Source organism: Gopherus evgoodei, chromosome 19, assembly GCF_007399415.2.
Source record: "Gopherus evgoodei ecotype Sinaloan lineage chromosome 19, rGopEvg1_v1.p, whole genome shotgun sequence".
Classification (NCBI taxonomy): Eukaryota; Metazoa; Chordata; order Testudines; family Testudinidae; genus Gopherus; species Gopherus evgoodei.
Genome location: NC_044340.1, coordinates 18,837,743 through 18,856,862, shown reverse-complemented (window position 1 = coordinate 18,856,862; position 19,120 = coordinate 18,837,743). Strand labels below are relative to the sequence as shown.

Below are 19,120 nucleotides of genomic sequence, written 5' to 3'. Positions count from 1 at the left end.
TTTTCTAAAGAAGGTGCTTGCTTCTAATCCCTGAGGCCGTCAATATCTCTGCTCTTCTTTATTGGGCCCACTTGACAAGTTGTATTGTCCTTTGCTCTGGCTCCCATTCCCTCTTCAACTGTTGTAGCTGTCTGGAGGTGGGTGTCTTTCAAGCCTCACTCATTCACACCTCATTCAGTCAATAGGGCAATTGATTACAGGGTGGGGGGAAGATCTTATTCTACTTCTAGCAAAAAGGCACATGTTTCTTTTACTTTAACTATACTATCCTTAGGGGCTATAACATTTGATAGAAAGTTTTCTACCAATTTTCTATATAGGGATCTAATACAAAGTTGTATGAAAATAAAGAGGCACAATGCCAAGTCATATGAAATACAAGATAACATCATGCCAGATGCAATGTCATAAAGATACTTAATACAGAAAGATACTTAATACAGAATAACACAATGCAACGTTATAAAGATGTATAGAGATAGTTAATACAGAGATTTCTCCACATTGTAACTCCACCAAAGTCACCTGAGCCCTCGGGGCCTTTGGCCTCATGTCCGAAGAGGCACCACTTCCATTTCAGCCTTGCCCAGGTCAGCGTCCCAGCTGCACAGGAGGGAAGGGGCGAAGGGAAATATGTTGTTTATCGAAGCACTGCCCTGACATCTCTTGTATCTAAACAGGTTTATTGCTCTTGTGCTTGATATTTAACCCCTCGTTTTACCTCAGAGAAAGTGGACTAGGACTACATGCCACGAAGCCACTTTCCCTTGCCTGACTCTCTTGGGTAATTTGCAGTTAGTTTGTTTAATGTCCGACTCATCCTCGTGTTACCTTCTGAGATAAACAGGTTCCAGTGATGCTCTGAGGACACTTCACAAGTCAGGTTTCTGGGTCAGGGGTGCAGATGACAATCTGACAGGAGTACATACATTCAGAGCCAGAGTTAGGGGCAGGTGACTCAGGTGCCGGGATTGGGAGGGCGCTGAGCTCAGGATGCTGTAAGGTATTCAGAAGTTTAACAAATGTGTGGGTGGGTGGAGCGGGCACTAAGGACACTCCTTACCTGGGGCACCATTTGTTCTAGGGCTGGCCCTGCATCCCTTGGCTTCTGTGTTCCATCTCCTCCCTGTGGCCCCATCATAAGGTGAGCTCGCCCTTGAAGGGAGCTCGAGCCTAGCTCGAGCTGTCCTGGTTTTCCTCTGAAGGGTGGGGCTGAGCAGATCCTGGTGAAAACCTGAGCAGGGGGAGCACAGGCCTGCCTAAGAGCATGAGATTAGGATCACCTGAGTCGAGGCTGGGAGCATGCCTGCTGTAAAAAGGGCTGCCCACACTCTCTGTTTCTGAGAGTGCTGGGGAATGGGAACCAGGTGGGGAAGTTTACACACTAACTAGGTGAATGGCTTAGGAGAGACTTGCTGGGAAGGGTAGCAGGACTATCTTGGGAAACCCTAACAACAAGGGAAAGCAGTATGGCCAGCCCCAAGCATGGAACACCACAAGGCCCCAAAAAACACGACAGGCTTAAAAATCAAGGAACTTTAAAATAATAATAATTATATATGCTGGGTCTTTTTTCTTTGCTGGCTGAGCCTGTTGCGTACACTCAGGTCGTGTTTTTCAGGGTTCTCCACCAAAACCATGAGGGCTAGAAACTTACTTGCCTCCCCTTCCCGCACCCCTCAAAAAAACGAAAACTGAGATTCTCACATCATCAGGTGACTTCAACAGGTGGGGCTTTCCCAGATATTATGACACTCATGTTTAAATTGCAAAGATGACAACAAAACAGATTATGCTTAGCTGAGCCAAGTGAACTAGTTGTCGTCTTTTTGTTTCTGGTTCAATAAAGCAGGAATCGAGAGTGGGGGATTAAATTGAATCACTTGTCGTGGCTGTGTGAGTGCCTCAGGGGGCTAAGAAGGAGGGGAACTGAGGCACCAGACTGGGGTGTGTCTGGTGCCCAAGCAACACCCCCCTCACCCACACACACAGGTTCTTTTCCAAGGTGGACCTGAGAGGCTCTCTCAGGAACTGCCTTATCTGTGAACCACCCAGGTTGCTCTGTCCTGAGAGACTGTTAATAGTAGCCTGCTGGGAGCCAGAGGGAAGGTGTCTGAGCTGGCTGCAGGGCCGTGAATGTGATTTCCTTGGAAAAGACAAAAAGACCTGCAGCTGCATCACATGCTGGATTACCGAGTTAGGTTTGCTTGATCTGCTATAGTAATATACGAGCTGAAAGGCACTGAACAAAAGCCAAAGCAAAAAAAAATCAACGATCTCTGTGGAACTGGAGAAAGAACTGACAGGGATTTGTAGGGGATCTTAATGCATGACAGTCTCTGTTAGCAAGAGTCAGGCTAGCTGTAACCCTACTAATGCGAGATTTGTAGAAGCGAGGATTGTTTGAGGCGAGTGGGAAAGAACTGTGTGAGAAGTTGTTGCGACCTTGTGTCGATATAAGGAATGTAGACTGACGTCTAAATAGAAGTGAGAAAAATAAGATATCAGGATGGTCTATGTATAAACAAAATGCAGCTGTTGCTTATTATTGTATGTAACAAAAAGTATAAATGCTGCTGGAATTGTTTACCTGTAGAGAGACCTGCCTAGGACTGGGGAAACCCTGTGTCCTAGCACACTCCCTACTCTATGCAATTGCTTGAGAATAATAAAGTACTTGATTTTGCTGCACCCAACCAAAAAGTGAGAACTGAGTTTTTCTCCGACAATAGGTACCCAGCATTTGCAGTGTTAGTATCTGTACTGGTATTACAGCAGCAGCCAAGTGGGCTAGGCATTGCACAGACACACAGGAAGGCACAATCGTTGCTCTGAAGAGCTCTCAGTCTTAAAAAAACCCAATAAAGAAACAAACTGTCCAGGTCTGTCTGGCTGCCTGCCTATAGACACTGCTTTCAGATCAGCTCTGCACACTGGTGCCTCCTACTGTTCAGAAAGCAGAAGGCATGTCCTGAGACATCCTGTGAAGTGAATTTCGGGGTGGGGGGTGGGGGGAATGTGTCAAGATTTTCCCTGATGCACCATGGGCTTCAAAACCCATGTTGAGGAAAAGCTGTTAGGGGGATATAATTAGTGGAGCTGAGGCACTTGTGTGATGAATGCCACACTTGGTATGACGGAGGTGTATGGCCAGCATAGCTCTGAGTGAGGAGCACTGGAGCAGCAAGAGTAGCTGTGGGTTGCGACTGAGATGTCCTGGCCGAGTTTTGTGGGACCCCAGTCCCTGGACCAGCTGGCAGTCTGCTCACAACCAAACAATATGTTCACTGTGGACCTCTGAGGGTCTTAAAAAGTGTGAATTGTGTTAGCCTCATGCCTAACAAGGACACCTATGGGTTAGTTCTATTTTTAAGGCATCCAGGAAAGAGAAGAACAAAAAATAAAATACTGAACAAGATTTCTAAATCTGTTTGATGGGTACTTAGCCAGTAACAAATTGTCACTGGCATTGTGTATTTCACAACAAAGGGTTAATGTATTTAACATTGATGGAGAAAATACTGCATTCATTTCATTGTTATGTTTATTGGTAATATTATGTCACTTTATTCAGGGAGGTTTCCTTTACCCGTACTCCCCAAAGGATTTATATTGCTTCCTCTTTGCGAGCGAGAATGAAGAACTTTCCAGAAAAATCACAGCTGTCATCGGTATTATCATCCCTGATGAGAACCTCAAACTCCTGAATGATGAAGCCAGTGTCACTGAGGGCTTCCCTAAGAAATTCCTCTCCCAGGACCAAACTTGAGAACCTTTTAGGGCCAACCATGTAGAAACTGCAGCCCAGAACTCCACTCAGCACCAAGTGCCCTCCTGGCTTTAACAGGGAGCCGATGTTCTTCAGAGCAATGCGATAAGTGGTCAGATCTTTGCAAGCAGCTTCCAAGCACAGTGATGAGACCAGACAGTCAGCTGGAGGCAGGACGATTGGATTCATGGGGTTGCTTTGGTGGACATCACATTTTAGAACCTGTTTGATGGTTTTCCTTAATTTTGCCTCTTTCTCAGCCTCCTTTCCCCTATAGAGACATACTCATATACAATTCAAGATGAACCTCAAATGGCTATCTGCAATTTCAGTGTCTTCCTATGATATAAGTGTGCGTTTTAGAAGGAAAATATTGTTCACTAGAGTGATGTCTGTTTGTAGGACCTTGTGTTAACTTTATCTTTAGTTCCCTTTCCATGGGTCATGCTTTAAGATATGCTGGAATGCCAAGCAACATTAAGTCCTTGCTAACACATTTTACTCAGAATTCATCCAACTTTTTCAAACAGGGGCTTGAACTCTGGGTACTTTTTCAGTGAACCCTCTGTCTAAATTTTGGATTTTAAAAAAATCTGCAACCAGATGAATTTATCCTTGCCTCTGCATTTCAGACGGGAAAAATGCCAATATCAAATGATAGCTCTCTCCAAGATCTTTGATGCTGAAACCTCTTGGGAACTCTACACAAACTCCTACCATGACTGAACACCACATTCCCTCTGCTCTTTATTTTCTCCCCAAAATGTCTGCCTGTATTCACCACTGATTATGTTGCAGCTTCCAGATGATCAGCATAAGTGATGATGCTGCATAGACAGACTAAGCAATACACAAGGGGTTTAGGCAATCTGTTTTTCCCAGCCCCTGTACCTGTTTCCCTCTAGCTCACACATATATTTCACCACTGGAGTCTAGTCAAATGCTCCTGGCTAATTCTTCAGCCATTTCTCCAGTTCCCAGTGGTGCTGGTACGTATAGTTTGAAACGATGATCTCCTTAAAGGACTCGCAGGCAGAGAGGAGCTGGTGGATGGTGGGGCCACTGCCAATATCAATCAGGGTGTCCCCTGTCACCACACCTGGTTCAGAATACAGAATTCCTGGAGCTCATTGCACCTTAAGCAGACTAAATGCAACTTCATCTCCATTATACTTAGTTGATTTAGTTTTAATACACCTAGCATTAATCTTGCTTCCATTGAAGGCAATGTCCAAACACCTAGTGACTTCATTGTTACCTAGTTTGGCTGCAAGTCCTCAATGCTTCTTGACATTCAATTTAACATCAGATACCCTTTTTAATTCTCTTTCATTTCTATTCAGTTTGAGTTTTTTGTAATGTAAGATCCTCTAAGTCTATTACCAGTCCCCTGAGCCATTCAATTTCCCCTTACAAATTACTGAGTTTAAGGACAATCCCCAGGATTACGCATGTATCTATATGGTTGCAGTAATAGTTAATACTAGAAAAATAAAGTACGAGGCAATATGTATGGCTCTTTGAAATCAGAATGTAAATTTCCATCACATCTACTTCGTAATAAGGGATGCAAGCAAATATATTCAATCATTTAAATGCTCTATCCTGGTCAGTGCCATAACTGCTGTCATTGTTATTGTATATGATTATCTTCAGACTTGGTGGTTCATTCCAGATGGGGCAGATAGGCTGTGTCTATTATGCCCAGAGCAGGTTGCCAGGAGATGAGCATTCTCTCTGATGTGTGTCAAAATCATAATGCAGCCCCCACCAGACGTTCCAGATGTGTGACCTTTGAAATGAGAGTTAAGCAGCTGGCTGGATCAAGGGGCACTTTGTCACACGAACCAGAAAAGGTGTGGGACAGTCAGGCAGCTGGCTGGGTTGAGTGGTGCTTTGCTACTCGAGGCTACATGAGCCACCCGATGCGGGGCATATTGGGCGCTGTCCAGAATATGTGGAACTGTGCAACCAGGTCACCACAACATCCCCTCTGCTGCCATGTACTTCTTGTTCCTGGTTTGATTGTGGTGCACATGGATATCTTTCAGCAGTGCCACCATCATAGGCTATGGTGGCATCAGAACCTACAAGCAGAGACATGTTTGGATGAATGGTATCTGTCCAGTAGCTAGAGATGCAGTTTCCTCTCTGCTGAAGGCCAGGGCTCAGAGCAGAGCCAGAGTCCACAGGAAAGGCCATGGAATCCCACTTTGTCCTTCTCTTGGGGGAAGCAAGCATGAGTAAGAGAAAAATCAGCCCAGGGAGAAAAGAGTTGAAGGTTCATGAATGGTTGGGGACACATTGAAGTTGGGGGCTGTGATGCTGTATGGAATATGGGTGACCATTTATGATATTAACACCAATGTTATAAAATTGGAATGAATCATGCTAGATATGCTGTGTAAGGTATCAGTGAACATGTTTTGATTTGCCAAGTCTGATAACCTTGTTTATATGTTTGTATCACCTTTGTATTGTGACCAATAGATATATAGGGTATATCTGTATTTCCAAACTTGTGCTGTGTTTCTGGGTGACACCCCCAGCCAGTCTGGCGACAGCACTGCCTTGCCTGTTCGATGGTCCATCAAGGATCATCGGCTGTACAATAGACCCATTGAGAGAAGGCAGGGGATACACCTTATGAGTCAGCAAGGCATGTAGGAACTGGAGTAACTTTTCTACAAACAAAGCTCAAAGCAAAGTACTGAAAGACCCATCCAAGCTGTGGATGTGTTCCAGAGGGACTTCGAAGCCAGCAAACTCACCAATACTCCTAAGACCATGATATACGGACTTGGAAGTCACTGAATGTGTTTGAGTGCTTTATCATTTAACAACTCTTTAGACACAAAAGGATTGGTTGGCAGCACGGTATTTTGGGTAGGCTCCAAACTAATATTGCCCTGGTGACGTGGCTGACCCTATGGGGTCAGAAGGACGTTTGGTGTATGTGAGCAGAGTTTTTAAATAACTTCTCACTGTACTGGAGCTAGGTGCTGATTGGGAGACAGAGAACTGGGATGCAGTAAGGCGGCTGGGGGGGATTTCTATTTTTTGAACTTCTTGATAACCAGTGTGGGAGATCAGAAGCACAGTCTGTGACTGGTTGGTGAGTTTAACTTCATTGTTAACCACTAGTTTGGGGAGTCTCTGCTCTCCCCCTTCTGCAGCCTGCCCTGACCTTGGCATTTTCAGTGAGGGCAGCCCCAGGCACCCTGGATCACAGGAGCATGTGAGGGAGTTGTGGAGAAAGGCTGTAATCTGATACTTGGACAAAAGAAGGTGGAGCCATGGCCGGGAAGAGTGGAGGAACCCCATATTAACCAAGATCAGGAACGGCCGGGCAGTTGAAGGTTTGCAAACTCAGAGAGAAAATGGACCACAGCTGCCCTAAGAAAGAAGCTTCTGAATTCCATTTTGATCCAAAAGAGTGTTTGAAAACGTATTCTTCCTTTGACTCCACAAGCAGTGAAAAAGATATTTTGATGTTTCTTCTGAGAAATTTCTTTAAGACCTTCATTTTGGGTGAGTCGGGTGTGTTTTGTGCCATTCTATTTGCACAAAGGCGGTTTTATAGTGGGTTGTGTGTTGCTGTAAACATGATTGTGTAAATCTGGATTTCTTTTAGCAGAGGAGATTTTCCCTAATTATCTTTCTGCCCCTGCTTTATGGCGTGATGGGTCACAGTTGGTCCTCCTCATTACAAAAGCCTGCCACAATAGGTGCATTGAGAGTAGTATTGTCCTCTAGCATAATAACTTTTGTGTGTGCAATGACAACAGTAGGCTGTGCTAATGACCTAGATGAGTCTCCCAAAGTCAATAGGAGAGTCTGAGATGAAGCATAAAATGGAGCCCACTACAGGCTGAAGAATCCACAGCGGAGAAGGTGCGCCTGGATCGTGGCAGCATGGAAGAGGAGAGGGAAGAGAGAGAGAGAAAGGTGGAGAGCCTGCATCAGTGCTTGTGCACATGGTCCTTTCGGGTGCTGTGGTTGGCAACATCACTGATGACAGCGCGTATGGAACAGACCAGGACAGAGCAAATCTTCCTTGACTAGTTTGTGCCTTAAGTACAGTCTCTCTACAAGATTGATCAGCTCCTCATCCCATGCCAGTAGAGCTCTGTGCCATTCCCCATCAAGCCCTGGTCCCAGCATTGCGTTGACGAATGGCTGGTGGTAGATCAGAAGTCAGCATGTGCCATTGAGTCAGGAGTCGCTAGTCAAGGAGCTCCCCAGCTGTCCCCGAAAGAAGGACTTTCTCCCAAGCTGTTCATATACCTAGGCTTGTGGGCATGTAGGATGTACTTTTAAAACTACCTGGGCTGTGTGGGTATTGCTAATTCTAAACCAAGTGAGCTTAAATAATAGATTTTTAAAAATAACATCTTGGGTTTTGTTTTGATGCCTTCTGGATTTTGAGCTTCTCGGGTTGTTGTTTTTTTAAGCTTTCTTCACAACTCTTCAGGGTAGAAACTAGCTTTAATTGAATTTATTTATTCAAATGAAAGATGAGATGAGATCTCCCAGTGCCAGCTTTAAGAAAGACACGGACAAATCAGAGAGGGCCCAGGGGAGAGCAAGCCCCCCCCAAAAAAAAAGAGAGAGAGAGAAGGCTTAAAAATCTGACCTACAGGTAGGATTGGAAGAATTCAAAGTTAATGATTTTTAATAATTTCAGTGGATAATATCAATGTTTATTTTTAAGTTTCTTTATTTTTATTGATTTAAATTTTCACACTTGTGGGAAATTATATGACACGGGTGGGGGGAGTCAGACTACAATTATTTAATGACAGACACTGAGATTTAAAAGCTAAAATTTTTTATAACCTTTAAAACACCAAATGTCAATATCACATGTCAAAATATTACTGCTAAATATCCTCAGATCCAAGTCAATGAAGTCCTGGAGCAGGATTTCTCTTACTTTATCTAGCTGTGTATTTCATATATTATCAATGGAAATGCTTTTTAGTCAGTTTGTGTGTGTGTGGTGAAATCAACCTTTATTGACGTTTACTCATACAAATCAAATCCTTTTCAACCTACTTATGAGGCAACCTCATCAAACCACCCCCTCCATAAACTTATCGAGTTCAGTCTTGAAACCAGTAAAGGGTCCTTCGCTGCATTTTCTCTCTCCTGGAACTGGTCTTCTTAAAACCCTTTATAAACCCAAAGAGGAAATTGTCCACCTTGAACCCTTAGCCCCCAAACCTCCTCCTCTCCCATCCTCTGCTGCTGTTTGTGCTGATACACAGGTATTTTGCATTTCAAACCAGATGGCGTTAAAGGCAACACCCTGATTCGTATTGGTGCTGGGCCCACCGTTTTCGAATTGCTGTCTGCCTGTGAGTCCTTCAAGGAGATCATTGTCACAAACCATACGGATCTGAGCTGCCAGGAAATGCAGAAATGGCTAAAGAAAGAGCCGGGAGCATTTGACTGGACTCCGGTGGTGAAATACGTGTGTGAGCTGGAAGGGGACAGGTACGGGAGGGAGACGTAGTTCTGTTACAATTTAACTAAAAAAAAAATGTAAAAATCCTTTTTAATTTGTTGATCTTCCTTCTCTGGGGTGGTTTTTTTCCTAATAATTATTATGTATAATGGTGGTGTTCATTACGTATAAAAAGAAAGAAATGGATTGAAGGAAAGGAAAAATTTAAGAGAAGTCTGGAACAAGGACTCCTTTCCAGTGACCCCAGCAAGGGATTCCTATGAATTTAGCAGACTCAGAGCTTGAACTTGCAACGCTTACAAGGGGAAGGTTTACTCCTACAAGGGTAATTTCTCCCCCGGAAGAGTGGCAAACATTTCAGAATTAGAACCCCCTTCACTCCCGTTTTAGCCTTCAAAATGGGCCGTAAGTGCCAGATGTTCTAAACAGCTGAGCACACGGGGTGCTGAGCTCCTTAGATTATTGGCCACACTTTATATAATCTTCCATTTATATGAATGGGCTGTAAAGGGTGAATAAATAGTGAGAACATTTTTTAATAAGGGTTTAGTCTATTGCTCAAAATTGTTACACAGCACAACAGATCAATAGATAGCTCATAGCGATTTACACCATTTTCTGCAGATTTGCTGATAACCAAATATTTATGACGCATAGTATTTGTGTCTGTAAGAAGCCTGTGTCATTTATTAACGATTATAAAACCATTATAAATGGGAGCTTCATATAAAGTGTGACCAATTCTGGCTAAATGGGAGCTGAGCTCTTCTGAGAATCTGGCCTTAAGCAGGTGAATTCCACCCAGCAGAGATTTCGTGTGACTATGTAACTCTCATCCACTGAGCCGATTGCAGATATATTGACTGTGTGCACTGGTCCAAGATATGAAGGGCTCTTTGGCACAACAGTAGCACATTTGTCTTCAGTGTTATATTTATCTTTCCAGGAAAAAGTGGGCTGAGAAGGAAGAGAAATTACGAAGAACGGTCAAGCAGGTTCTGGAATGTGATGTCACCAAATTCAACCCTGTGACCTTTGCCTCTCTGCCCCCTGCTGACTGCCTGCTCTTAAGCCAGTATTTAGGAGCAATTTGCAAAGACCTGAGTACCTACCGTGCTGCCCTGAAGAATGTCAGCTCCCTGTTAAAGCCAGGGGGTCATTTGCTTATGGTGATCACAATGAAGTGTAGTCATTTGTAATTGACCAGAACAAGTTTCCCTGCCTCTTTCTGGAGAAGGAGTGTCTGGAGGAAGCAGTGAAGGAGGCTGGCTTTGATATTTTGGCGTTTGAGGTGACTCCCATATGCTATCCTAGTAGTTTGATAGAGCATGAGGGAATCTCTTACCTAGTTGCTTCCAAAGGGAAAGGCAAAGAAGATTAAAGAAAAAAAACATCAGCCCAAGGCAAGTAGAGAGGCAGAATAGATTAGCTGTAGATGCTGGTAGATCTGAAAATCAATGTGCGCTATGGAGCTTCAATGACCTCCAAGCACCTTGGAGAACCTGTTTGTTCAGGGTGCACTAGCCTGAACCCCTTGTTGTGCCACTAAAGCTGCCCTCATCCCTGTCCTTTCCCATTCAGAGCTGCCATAATATCTCCCTGGCCTCCAACCCCAGGGTGCTTTATCCAGTGCAGCTGCACCCTCCCGGGCTTCATCGTCTCCCTGCTCTTGTAATGTTTTGCCTAGTCTCATGCTGCAGCTGTGCAATTAATAATAATTACATAATGAATCATATAAAGTCCTTCTCACTGCTGATGGCCTGGAGCCTGCTCCCAGCATTCAGTGGCAAAACTCCTATTGGCTTCTGTGGTGCAGCACAGGGCCCAATCAGTGCTGGATTCGGAATTATTGATGGATGAGGTTTAGAAAGAGGATCAAAACACATCTACAGGCCTAACCACTGCAGACCTTTAGGAACAGAGGCTCTGCCCCTGAGCTGACACCACATTCAAATTCCGCAAATAGCTACATTTGATAATGGGTTGAGTTACTCCTTTCTAACCCAAATTTTGCCACTCACACCTATGTCACATGTTTAGCTTTGTGCCTTTCTATGCCATCTGCATTAGACTGTGAACTGCTTGGTGCAGGCAGCATGCCTCCTTGGGAGTCTTGTCTCCCGGCATTGAGAACATGGCTCACACTGTACACATCATCATCAATAACGGCAATAACCTCGCTGTGATTTTAACATTGAGCAGTTTGAACTGATTGGCTGGGGCTTGACAGCTGCACTGGCCCATGGTGTTGGATGAATGATTTGTTTTGGTGAATAATTGTAATCTCCACCCAATCGGTGCTTGCCTAATAAAGATCTGTTTCCCATATGCAACAGTCTGTGTTTCCAGGTCATATTATTACCTTTGCAGAAGGAGATTTACAGGTTAATATATCTGGATTAAAACTAGATCACTGTGTCCACACAAGGATAAAAACCTGAGGCTGGCCCAGGTCAGCTGACCAGGGCTCATGGGGATTGGATTCCAGGGCTGAAAAATTGCTGCATAGACATTTGGGCTTGGACTGGAGCCCGAGCTCTGGAACCAGACCAGCCACAGCCATGCCGCAGCTCTTTTAGCCCTGTGTAGACATACCCAGAGTCAGTCCTCTCTTCTCTTTAGGGGACACAAGTGAAAGGCTCTAAATTCTCTCCTGAAAACCCTCTAAAGCAGAGGCCCAGTGCTGAATGTAAAAGGAAAGTCGAGTGAAATACCACTACACTTTTTCCCTCCCCAAAAGGGAAAATCATAGCCAACGTACACCTGCCAGCGCTGCAGAATACATCTAAAACAGGTGAAAAGATGTTGCAGATACCATTACAGCGCATTTGGCAGATGCATTCTTGGGGATCCATTACACATCACCAAAAATGATACCAGCGGCTCAGTGAGAGCCTGTAGCTTGCTCATGTGCCCTGCTCCAATGCCCCTGAAGTTTCCCCTTAAACACCAACTCAGGTATATTTCATGCCCCCTCTCTTCCATCAACAAATACTTTTCTGCTTCCTGTGAGTTCTGCAAGAATCTATCTCAGTGTGAAGAATGAACCCCCCCCCCCATGGTTACCTGACGAATGCAATTTGCATGTGCAATAATTGGTTAAAGTGTCAACAGGAAGGGCTACCGGTATCCAGCAGGATCAGAGGGCAGGGCACAGACCCATTGTGTAAGATGTAATGTCCAGATAAGTTTATCCCCCCGTTAAGCTAGCAGACGTAGGCAGGAGATAGTGCATAGAGATGAGTGAGAGATGCTTTCCTGTCATGGCCAAACATACGACATTTCAGATATGTTCCTTTTCTGCATTGTGAGGGACCTGAGACTTTTCAAGTTTTTCTCCAATAACTAGCAGGAGCGAAAGACGCAGCCCAGACTAGCCAGTAGCTTGAGGGTTAGGGTATTCACCTGGGAAAACCAGGGTCAAGCTCCTGCTGTGCCTTATTTAGAGCAGTGACATAAACTTCTCCCATCCCTCCCCCCCCCCCACTCCCTGGTTGCCCTAACTAACAGGCTTTTAGCTATTGGTAGGTGGTGAATCTCTTAGGTTGTGCTCTGCGTTGTCTACACCAATGCTGCATTACAGCTGGAGCTATTTTAACTGAAACATGATTGCAGACCTGGATTTATCTTTTATCAAAGGAGATTTTCTTAGTTACCTTTCACCCCTGGTGGTAGAACGGGATGGGTCAGTGTTTCTTGTTAACAGAGCCTATCAGCACAGCTGCATTGAGGGTAACATTGTCCTCCAGAGGAATGACCAGTAACTCCAGTTTGTGCAGTGTCAGCACTGGACCGTGCCCACGAGTCAGGTGGGTTATCCACAGTTAATGGGGGAGTAGGAGAGGGAGCATAAAAATGGGGCTGCTCAGAGTCCAAGGATCAATACTGGGGGAGGTGTTGGGTCATGGCACCCTGTCATCAGCATCTCACCTGGGCTAGCTTGGGCAGCTCCGTGCTTAGCATTCGGGAGTTGGTGGCTCCCATTCGAAGGCGCCTGCCTCTCCCTATTCATTGCATTGGTGGATCGCCGTGTTGTTCCTGTGACTTTCTGGCTAATTCCCCTGAGAGAACTGCCCCAAAATCTGTGGCACTCAACCCATTCTGCCAAAGGGAACTGCTGACCTGCGGCGATCCCCATGATTGAGACAAAGGTCCCAGGTAGCCACATACATGTACGTCCAGCTCGGCTGGGAAGGAGCATTGGGCTAAATTCTCTGCTGGTGGCGTTGTTGTACTCAAAGTACTATACAGGATCTTTTCAGGGGGATTAAGGCAAAATACTACATTTATTAGTAATACAAGTATCAATTAATACTCTATGATATGCATATGAGATATATATCACAGTCATGCATTCACACACACACACACAGACACAAACACACTCCGTCTTGCTGTTGTTACCAACTAGTTGCTCCCCTTAACTGCACTGGCCAGGTGAGTTAGATGGGGGAGGGTGGAGCCGATCCGGATCGATGCTCCGATGGTGACAAGAGGAGACCCGGGGTCCTTCTGCAAGACACCTTGTATTTATAGCAGCTTCCCTCTTATGCAAATTTAGACCAGATTCAAAATCTGGGTCTGTGTCAGTTTGTCTGTGTCCATTGGTCTTTGTGCTGCTTTTCTTTGGGTGTTGTCCCAATGCTGCTCAAAGAGGGTGTTTTCTAAAGAAGGTGCTTGCTTCTAATCCCTGAGGCCGTCAATATCTCTGCTCTTCTTTATTGGGCCCACTTGACAAGTTGTATTGTCCTTTGCTCTGGCTCCCATTCCCTCTTCAACTGTTGTAGCTGTCTGGAGGTGGGTGTCTTTCAAGCCTCACTCATTCACACCTCATTCAGTCAATAGGGCAATTGATTACAGGGTGGGGGGAAGATCTTATTCTACTTCTAGCAAAAAGGCACATGTTTCTTTTACTTTAACTATACTATCCTTAGGGGCTATAACATTTGATAGAAAGTTTTCTACCAATTTTCTATATAGGGATCTAATACAAAGTTGTATGAAAATAAAGAGGCACAATGCCAAGTCATATGAAATACAAGATAACATCATGCCAGATGCAATGTCATAAAGATACTTAATACAGAAAGATACTTAATACAGAATAACACAATGCAACGTTATAAAGATGTATAGAGATAGTTAATACAGAGATTTCTCCACATTGTAACTCCACCAAAGTCACCTGAGCCCTCGGGGCCTTTGGCCTCATGTCCGAAGAGGCACCACTTCCATTTCAGCCTTGCCCAGGTCAGCGTCCCAGCTGCACAGGAGGGAAGGGGTGAAGGGAAATATGTTGTTTATCGAAGCACTGCCCTGACATCTCTTGTATCTAAACAGGTTTATTGCTCTTGTGCTTGATATTTAACCCCTCGTTTTACCTCAGAGAAAGTGGACTAGGACTACATGCCACGAAGCCACTTTCCCTTGCCTGACTCTCTTGGGTAATTTGCAGTTAGTTTGTTTAATGTCCGACTCATCCTCGTGTTACCTTCTGAGATAAACAGGTTCCAGTGATGCTCTGAGGACACTTCACAAGTCAGGTTTCTGGGTCAGGGGTGCAGGTGACAATCTGACAGGAGTACATACATTCAGAGCCAGAGTTAGGGGCAGGTGACTCAGGTGCCGGGATTGGGAGGGCGCTGAGCTCAGGATGCTGTAAGGTATTCAGAAGTTTAACAAATGTGTGGGTGGGTGGAGCGGGCACTAAGGACACTCCTTACCTGGGGCACCATTTGTTCTAGGGCTGGCCCTGCATCCCTTGGCTTCTGTGTTCCATCTCCTCCCTGTGGCCCCATCATAAGGTGAGCTCGCCCTTGAAGGGAGCTCGAGCCTAGCTCGAGCTGTCCTGGTTTTCCTCTGAAGGGTGGGGCTGAGCAGATCCTGGTGAAAACCTGAGCAGGGGGAGCACAGGCCTGCCTAAGAGCATGAGATTAGGATCACCTGAGTCCAGGCTGGGAGCATGCCTGCTGTAAAAAGGGCTGCCCACACTCTCTGTTTCTGAGAGTGCTGGGGAATGGGAACCAGGTGGGGAAGTTTACACACTAACTAGGTGAATGGCTTAGGAGAGACTTGCTGGGAAGGGTAGCAGGACTATCTTGGGAAACCCTAACAACAAGGGAAAGCAGTATGGCCAGCCCCAAGCATGGAACACCACAAGGCCCCAAAAAACACGACAGGCTTAAAAATCAAGGAACTTTAAAATAATAATAATTATATATGCTGGGTCTTTTTTCTTTGCTGGCTGAGCCTGTTGCGTACACTCAGGTCGTGTTTTTCAGGGTTCTCCACCAAAACCATGAGGGCTAGAAACTTACTTGCCTCCCCTTCCCGCACCCCTCAAAAAAACGAAAACTGAGATTCTCACATCATCAGGTGACTTCAACAGGTGGGGCTTTCCCAGATATTATGACACTCATGTTTAAATTGCAAAGATGACAACAAAACAGATTATGCTTAGCTGAGCCAAGTGAACTAGTTGTCGTCTTTTTGTTTCTGGTTCAATAAAGCAGGAATCGAGAGTGGGGGATTAAATTGAATCACTTGTCGTGGCTGTGTGAGTGCCTCAGGGGGCTAAGAAGGAGGGGAACTGAGGCACCAGACTGGGGTGTGTCTGGTGCCCAAGCAACACCCCCCTCACCCACACACACAGGTTCTTTTCCAAGGTGGACCTGAGAGGCTCTCTCAGGAACTGCCTTATCTGTGAACCACCCAGGTTGCTCTGTCCTGAGAGACTGTTAATAGTAGCCTGCTGGGAGCCAGAGGGAAGGTGTCTGAGCTGGCTGCAGGGCCGTGAATGTGATTTCCTTGGAAAAGACAAAAAGACCTGCAGCTGCATCACATGCTGGATTACCGAGTTAGGTTTGCTTGATCTGCTATAGTAATATACGAGCTGAAAGGCACTGAACAAAAGCCAAAGCAAAAAAAAAATCAACGATCTCTGTGGAACTGGAGAAAGAACTGACAGGGATTTGTAGGGGATCTTAATGCATGACAGTCTCTGTTAGCAAGAGTCAGGCTAGCTGTAACCCTACTAATGCGAGATTTGTAGAAGCGAGGATTGTTTGAGGCGAGTGGGAAAGAACTGTGTGAGAAGTTGTTGCGACCTTGTGTCGATATAAGGAATGTAGACTGACGTCTAAATAGAAGTGAGAAAAATAAGATATCAGGATGGTCTATGTATAAACAAAATGCAGCTGTTGCTTATTATTGTATGTAACAAAAAGTATAAATGCTGCTGGAATTGTTTACCTGTAGAGAGACCTGCCTAGGACTGGGGAAACCCTGTGTCCTAGCACACTCCCTACTCTATGCAATTGCTTGAGAATAATAAAGTACTTGATTTTGCTGCACCCAACCAAAAAGTGAGAACTGAGTTTTTCTCCGACAATAGGTACCCAGCATTTGCAGTGTTAGTATCTGTACTGGTATTACAGCAGCAGCCAAGTGGGCTAGGCATTGCACAGACACACAGGAAGGCACAATCGTTGCTCTGAAGAGCTCTCAGTCTTAAAAAACCCAATAAAGAAACAAACTGTCCAGGTCTGTCTGGCTGCCTGCCTATAGACACTGCTTTCAGATCAGCTCTGCACACTGGTGCCTCCTACTGTTCAGAAAGCAGAAGGCATGTCCTGAGACATCCTGTGAAGTGAATTTCGGGGTGGGGGGTGGGGGGAATGTGTCAAGATTTTCCCTGATGCACCATGGGCTTCAAAACCCATGTTGAGGAAAAGCTGTTAGGGGGATATAATTAGTGGAGCTGAGGCACTTGTGTGATGAATGCCACACTTGGTATGACGGAGGTGTATGGCCAGCATAGCTCTGAGTGAGGAGCACTGGAGCAGCAAGAGTAGCTGTGGGTTGCGACTGAGATGTCCTGGCCGAGTTTTGTGGGACCCCAGTCCCTGGACCAGCTGGCAGTCTGCTCACAACCAAACAATATGTTCACTGTGGACCTCTGAGGGTCTTAAAAAGTGTGAATTGTGTTAGCCTCATGCCTAACAAGGACACCTATGGGTTAGTTCTATTTTTAAGGCATCCAGGAAAGAGAAGAACAAAAAATAAAATACTGAACAAGATTTCTAAATCTGTTTGATGGGTACTTAGCCAGTAACAAATTGTCACTGGCATTGTGTATTTCACAACAAAGGGTTAATGTATTTAACATTGATGGAGAAAATACTGCATTCATTTCATTGTTATGTTTATTGGTAATATTATGTCACTTTATTCAGGGAGGTTTCCTTTACCCGTACTCCCCAAAGGATTTATATTGCTTCCTCTTTGCGAGCGAGAATGAAGAACTTTCCAGAAAAATCACAGCTGTCATCGGTATTATCATCCCTGATGAGAACCTCAAACTCCTGAATGATGAAGCCAGTGTCACTGAGGGCTTCCCTAAGAAATTCCTCTCCCAGGACCAAACTTGAGAACCTTTTAGGGCCAACCATGTAGAAACTGCAGCCCAGAACTCCACTCAGCACCAAGTGCCCTCCTGGCTTTAACAGGGAGCCGATGTTCTTCAGAGCAATGCGATAAGTGGTCAGATCTTTGCAAGCAGCTTCCAAGCACAGTGATGAGACCAGACAGTCAGCTGGAGGCAGGACGATTGGATTCATGGGGTTGCTTTGGTGGACATCACATTTTAGAACCTGTTTGATGGTTTTCCTTAATTTTGCCTCTTTCTCAGCCTCCTTTCCCCTATAAAGACATACTCATATACAATTCAAGATGAACCTCAAATGGCTATCTGCAATTTCAGTGTCTTCCTATGATATAAGTGTGCGTTTTAGAAGGAAAATATTGTTCACTAGAGTGATGTCTGTTTGTAGGACCTTGTGTTAACTTTATCTTTAGTTCCCTTTCCATGGGTCATGCTTTAAGATATGCTGGAATGCCAAGCAACATTAAGTCCTTGCTAACACATTTTACTCAGAATTCATCCAACTTTTTCAAACAGGGGCTTGAACTCTGGGTACTTTTTCAGTGAACCCTCTGTCTAAATTTTGGATTTTAAAAAATCTGCAACCAGATGAATTTATCCTTGCCTCTGCATTTCAGACGGGAAAAATGCCAATATCAAATGATAGCTCTCTCCAAGATCTTTGATGCTGAAACCTCTTGGGAACTCTACACAAACTCCTACCATGACTGAACACCACATTCCCTCTGCTCTTTATTTTCTCCCCAAAATGTCTGCCTGTATTCACCACTGATTATGTTGCAGCTTCCAGATGATCAGCATAAGTGATGATGCTGCATAGACAGACTAAGCAATACACAAGGGGTTTAGGCAATCTGTTTTTCCCAGCCCCTGTACCTGTTTCCCTCTAGCTCACACATATATTTCACCACTGGAGTCTAGTCAAATGCTCCTGGCTAATTCTTCAGCCATTTCTCCAGTTCCCAGTGGTGCTGGTACGTATAGTTTGAAACGATGATCTCCTTAAAGGACTCGCAGGCAGAGAGGAGCTGGTGGATGGTGGGGCCACTGCCAATATCAATCAGGGTGTCCCCTGTCACCACACCTGGTTCAGAATACAGAATTCCTGGAGCTCATTGCACCTTAAGCAGACTAAATGCAACTTCATCTCCATTATACTTAGTTGATTTAGTTTTAATACACCTAGCATTAATCTTGCTTCCATTGAAGGCAATGTCCAAACACCTAGTGACTTCATTGTTACCTAGTTTGGCTGCAAGTCCTCAATGCTTCTTGACATTCAATTTAACATCAGATACCCTTTTTAATTCTCTTTCATTTCTATTCAGTTTGAGTTTTTTGTAATGTAAGATCCTCTAAGTCTATTACCAGTCCCCTGAGCCATTCAATTTCCCCTTACAAATTACTGAGTTTAAGGACAATCCCCAGGATTACGCAT

The 19,120-nt window shown here is 44.8% G+C and overlaps 3 pseudogenes; 1 reads left to right on the top strand and 2 right to left on the bottom strand.

Moving 5' to 3' along the window:
• Positions 1-3,584: 3,584 nt before the first annotated feature.
• On the bottom strand, positions 3,585-5,222 carry LOC115637421 (annotated as a pseudogene).
• Positions 5,223-7,077: 1,855 nt separating this feature from the next.
• LOC115637327 lies at positions 7,078-11,531 on the top strand (annotated as a pseudogene).
• Positions 11,532-17,484: 5,953 nt separating this feature from the next.
• Positions 17,485-19,120, bottom strand: LOC115637420 (annotated as a pseudogene).